Source organism: Arachis duranensis, chromosome 1, assembly GCF_000817695.3.
Source record: "Arachis duranensis cultivar V14167 chromosome 1, aradu.V14167.gnm2.J7QH, whole genome shotgun sequence".
NCBI classification, from domain to species: Eukaryota; Viridiplantae; Streptophyta; class Magnoliopsida; order Fabales; family Fabaceae; genus Arachis; species Arachis duranensis.
The window spans coordinates 29830253-29836334 of record NC_029772.3 but is presented as its reverse complement, the minus strand read 5'-3'; the positions used below and the strand labels follow the sequence as shown (position 1 = coordinate 29836334).

Sequence of the window (6082 nt, the reverse complement as noted above, 5' to 3'; positions counted from 1 at the left end):
ATGCAGGAAATTAGAATGAGAATGACCAACCTAGAAGTGTCACAACCCAATCTGACCGTGACTGGCGCTTAGGAAAATCTTCCCAAGCAAGCCTCAGAAATCGATATTGCAGGAAACAGAACAAATAGAATTTCCAATTATACAAAAAAAAACAACACATTCTCAACCTCATATTTAAAATATACTCAGCATATTTATATAAAATTCGACTTAAATATTTACAGCAAAGCATAGTCTATTAGCTTCATCTATTAGAATATTTACAAGCAACATACTCAAGTCACTAAAGTCGTACCCTGCCTGTGTCACAAACACTAAGCCCTTAAACAATAAAGGGCTCACCAACACAAACAAAACTAGAGCAGAACTGATGAAGTTGGATTAGGATCAATGCCCATATCTAAAAAAAATGAAAGAATAACAGAGTTTTGCAACTCAGTAAGTAAGCAGAGCATCTATGGCCTCACAAGAGACAGTTGTATAATTAGTAAGCTCTTAATTACAATAATTCTACTTTAATAATAGAGACAAAATCATACTTAAACACAATGATAATTAATTATAAATATTAAGCATTCAAACTTCTTTATTTATAACAATATACGCGGAAGGTTATCTAATCCAGAAAAATCAAAATAACAGACAGAAATCACACTTAGGTTGTTTTCCTTCGTGTGAGTTCTGAAACAGACATGTTCCACTAATTTTGTGGACATGAAACAGACAGGAACCATTTCATCCCATATGGTCCTGAAAAATGCAATTATATAATTGACAAGGTGCACCAAGTCTAGCCTTTACTGCCGCTAGCTGTAGTTTCTGTCATAGAACCTTCCAAAATATTTTGACATACAAATTATGATCAAACTAAAGGTTGTCAACAAATCAATAAATACATCATCAATTCAATAGTAATAATTCATGTAATAACTTTTATTCAAATTCAATACTAAATTTACTTTCAAAGTGTATATGCAAGATAATATTTACATTATAGTTTAATTTCTCAAATAACCACTTCATTCATTTCAATGTTAAATATCATGTCTCAAGTGGGATTTTCTTTGTAAAATATTTAACATAACCATCATATTAACAAATAAGTTAGTAAATAATTAAATAATAAATTATAAAAATTGTCTTCAATAGTTATAAAGATGATGTGAATGCTAAAATTTAACTATAGATACTAAGTTTACTTATAGACTAATATCCAAGAGAGGAATTTCTACTCCACAGGTTCCAACAAGCAAGGACAGCGATTCCTTTGAGTATCTAATACCACAAACATAACAATAATAACTCTAATAAGTTAATCTTAACATCAATTGATATAATATAACCTATATACCAAATAATCCCAAATTCTATCTTACCCTAACCCTAAATTTTTGGATTTATTAATGCCCATAATTATAAACATAACAAAAATTAAAGATATAGGCAATTATCAAGTTAAAAAATCACCTTAATGGCTTAATAATTGGTAATACTTGAATTAAAGGTTATTTCTCACTTCTTCAAGCTTAGGCTACTTTAATGGAGTTTTGGAATAATACCAACAAAAGAGAACACACTTGATAGGGTGTAATAGAGTTAGAGTAGAAGAAGAGTAGTGAAATTAATTGAAATACAGGTGTATAAAATTATTGTTGAAGAAGTGATATAGTGATATGAAGGAGGAAGGAATTAAAATGTATGGAATTATTGTTGAAGAAATGGCATGAGGGGGAGGAGGGGAACGTATCTTGGCGGTGAGGAAGGGTAAAATGTTGGCACAGTGTGTATAAGGTGATTCTCAGAGTGTGTGTATCGTTGGAAGTGAAGGAAAGAAAGAAAAGGTTACGAGCTTGGCCCATCTGTGGGGTTTTATTATTATTTTTTTTGTTATTAGGCCCTACAATCTCCCCACCTTAAAAAAATTCGGTCCCCAAATTTCAAACATAATACGGATATTTGTCACGCATTATATTCTCAGGTTCCCAGGTTGCTTCTTTCTCCGAATGGTTCTTCCAGACTACTTTTTCTGAGGCTATTTCTTTAGAACGTAACTTCCTTATTTGGCGATCAATTTTAGCAATAAGTTCTTCTTCAAATAATAAATCCTCTTTCAGTTCCACTGATTGGGGTGTAAGTACATGAGATGGATCATTGATGAGCGGATAATTTATACGCTTTTTGGCATTGTTTTTAGGTAGTTTTTAGTAGGATCTAGCTACTTTTAGGGATGTTTTTATTAGTTTTTATGTAAAATTTATATTTCTAGACTTTACTATGAGTTTGTGTATTTTTATGTAATTTTAGGTATTTTTTAGCTGAAATTGAGGGACCTGAGCAAAACTCTGAAAGAAGGCTGACAAAGGACTGCTGATGCTGTTGGATTCTGACCTCCCTGCACTCGAAATGGATTTTTCGCAGCTACAAAACTCCTAATGGGACGCTCTTAATGTCGTTGGAAAGTAGACATCCAGAGCTTTCTAGAAATATATAATAGTCCATACTTTATTCGTGATTAGATGACGTAAACTGGCGCTCAACGCCTGTTCCATGCTGCATTCTGAAGTCAAACGCCAGAAACACGTCACGAACCAGAGTTGAACACCAAAAACATGTTACAACTTGGCGTTCAACTCCAAAAGAAGCCTCAGCTCGTGTAAAGTTCAAGCTCAGCCCAAGCACACAACAAAGTGGGCCCCGGAAATGGATTTCTGCACTTGGACTTATTTCTATAAACCCTAGTAACTAGTTTAGTATAAATAGAACTTTTTACTATTGTATTTTCATCTTTGGTCTCAATTTTATTCTATTATTCATCTTAGGAGACTATTGATCACGTTTGGGGGCTGGCCATTTGGCCATGCCTGAACCTTCATCACTTATGTATTTTCAACGGTGGAGTTTCTACACACCATAGATTAAGGGTGTGGAGCTTTGCTGTACCTCAAGTTTTAATACAATTACTACTATTTTCTATTCAATTCAGCTATTCCTATTCTAAGATATTCATTGCACTTCAACATGATAAATGTGATGATCCATGACACTCATCATCATTCTCACCTATGAACGCGTGACTGACAACCACTTCCGTTCTACTTTAGGCCGGGCGCATATCTCTTGGATTCCTTAATCAGAATCTTCGTGGTATAAGCTAGAATTGATGGCGGAATTCATGGAAATCCAGAAAGTCTAACCTTGTCTGTGGTATTCCGAGTAGGATTCCAGGATTGAATGACTGTGACGAGTTTCAAACTCGCGATTGTTGGGCGTGGTGACAAACGCAAAAGAATCAAGGGATTCTATTCCAACATGATCGAGAACCGACAGATGATTAGTCGTGCTGTGACAGAGCATTTGGACCATTTTCACTGAGAGGATGGGATGTAGCCATTGACAACAGTGATGCCCTACATACAGCTTGCCATGGAAAGGAATAAGAAGGATTGAAGGAAGGCAGTAGGAAAGCAGAGATTCAACAGGGACAAGCATCTCCATACACTTATCTGAAATTCCCACCATTGAATTACATGAGTAACTCTATCTTTATTTTCTGCTTTATTTACTATTCGAAAACTCCATAACATTTATTATCCGCCTAACTGAGATTTACAAGATGACCATAGCTTGCTTCGTACCAACAATCTCCGTGGGATCGACCCTTACTCACGTAAGGTATTACTTGGACGACCCAGTGCACTTGCTGATTAGTTGTGCAGAGTTGTGACTAAGTGTGATTCACGTTTGAGAGCGCTACCAAGTTATTGGAGCCATTGTTGATGATCACAATTTCGTGCACCAAGTTTTTGGCGCCGTTGCTGGGGATTGTTCGAGTATGGACAACTGACGGTTCATCTTGTTGCTCAGATTAGGTAATTTTCTTTTTATTTTTCTTTTCAAAAAGTTTTCAAAAATATTTTTCAAAATTTTTTCTTTGTTTTCGAAAAAATTATTCAAAATTTTTAAGAATGAATTCTAGTGTTTCATAAAGTATGTTGAAGCTTGGCTGGCTGTAAAGCCATGCCTAACTCAATTGGATTGAGGCTTCAAAACCATCAACATAGAGGCAAGTTAATTGGAATATCAGTTGTTACATGCCTGATTTATATCTTCTAAAGCTGGCTGGCTATTAAGCCATGCCCAACCCTTGGATTGGAGCTTTAGGCTAATATTGAAAGATTCCTGGAATTCTTATTAAAAATTTTGGATTTCTTATTTTCTTTTTTTTTCTATATGTTTTTCGAAAAAAAATTAAAAGAAAATCCAAAAAAATCATAAAATCATAAAAAAAAAACCAAAAATATTTTGTGTTTCTTGTTTGAGTCTTGAGTCAATTTTTAAGTTTGGTGTCAATTGCATGTTTTTAAAAATTTTGCATTATTTTTTGAAAATTCATGCATTCATGGTGTTCTTCATAATCTTCAAGTTGTTCTTGGTAAGTCTTCTTGTTTGATCTTGATGTTTTCTTATTTTGTGTCTTTTATTGTTTTTCATATGCATTTTTGCATTCATAGTGTCCATGCATTAAAGATTTCTAAGTTTGGTGTCTGGCATGTTTTCTTTGCATAAAAAATTTTTCAAAAATATGTTCTTGATGTTCATCATGATCTTCAAAGTGTTCTTGACATTCATCTTGACATTCATAGTGTTCTCATAATTAAAATTTCAAAAATAAAAAAATATATTTTCCTTTTTCTCTCAAAATTTCGAAAATTTGGGTTGACTTAGTCAAAATTTTTTTAAAATTAGTTGATTCTTGTAAGTCAAATCAAATTTTCAAATTTTAAAAATCCTATCTTTTCAAAACTTTTTCAAAAATAAAATCTTTTTCTTTTTTATCTTATGATTTTCGAAAATTTAAAAATATTTTTCAAAAAAATCTTTTTCTTAATTTTATCTTTATTTTCGAAAATTATGCTAACAATTAATGTGATTGATTCAAAAATTTGAAGTTTGTTACTTTCTTGTTAAGAAAGGTTCAATCTTTAAATTCTAGAATCTTATCTTTTAGTTTCTTGTTAGTCAAGTAATTAATTTTAATTTTAAAAATTAAATCTATCTTATCTTATCTTTTATATCATATCTTATTCAAAATTTTATCTTTTTCAAAAATTTGATTTCAAAATATCTTCTTATCTTCTTATCTTTTCAAAATTGACTTTCAAATCTTTTTCAACTAACTATTTGACTTTTTGTTTATTTCTTATCTTTTTCAAAACCACCTAACAACTTTTCTCTCTCTAATTTTCGAAAATAATTCCCTCTTTTTCAAAAAATTCTTTTTAAATTTTAATTTTAATTTTATTTCTTATCTTTATTTTCGAAAATCATTTAACTCCTTTTCAAAATTTAATTTCGAAAATTTCTCCCTCTCTCATCTTTTCCTATTTATTTATTCATTTACTAACACCTCTCTTAACCTCTCTTCATCTCAAATCACTGCCCCTATCCTTACCCTTGTGTTTGGATTCTCCTTTCTTTATTCCCTTCTTCTTCTACTAATAATAAGGAACCTCTTTACTGTGACATAGAGGATTCCTCTTCTTTTTCTGTTCTCTTCTCTTTCATATGAGCAGGAATAAGGAAAAAGGCATTCTTGTTGAAGTTGATCCAGAACTTGAAAGGACTCTGAAGAGAAAACTAAGAGAAGCTAAATTACAACAATCCAGAGACAACCTTACTGAAATTTTTGAACAAGAGAAGGAGATGGCAGCCGAACCTAACAACAATAATGCAAGAAGGATGCTTGGTGATTATACTACACCTACTTCCAAGTTTGATGGAAGAAGCATCTCAATCCCTACCATTGGGGCAAACAATTTTGAGCTGAAACCTCAACTAGTTGCTCTAATGCAACAAAATTGTAAGTTTCATGGACTTCCATCAGAAGATCCCTACCAGTTTTTAACTGAGTTCTTGCAGATCTGGAGACTGTAAAGACAAATGGAGTAGATCCTGAAGTCTACAGGCTTATGCTTTTCCCTTTTGCTGTAAGAGATAGAGCTAGAACATGGTTGGACTCTCAACCTAAAGATAGCCTAGACTCCTGGGATAAGCTGGTCACGGCCTTCTTGGCTAAGTTCTT

General features: G+C 32.8%; 1 long non-coding RNA gene across 1 annotated transcript in view; it reads right to left on the bottom strand.

Moving 5' to 3' along the window:
- Nucleotides 1-320: 320 nt before the first annotated feature.
- Nucleotides 321-6082, bottom strand: part of LOC127745690 (uncharacterized) — an 18651-nt gene continuing 12889 nt past the window's right edge. Inside the window, exons 2-3 of the long non-coding RNA XR_008007045.1 lie at nt 654-930; nt 321-400 (exon numbers count right to left, since the gene is read on the bottom strand). This is a non-coding gene — a long non-coding RNA (uncharacterized LOC127745690). The remainder of the gene's footprint in view (nt 401-653; nt 931-6082) is intronic.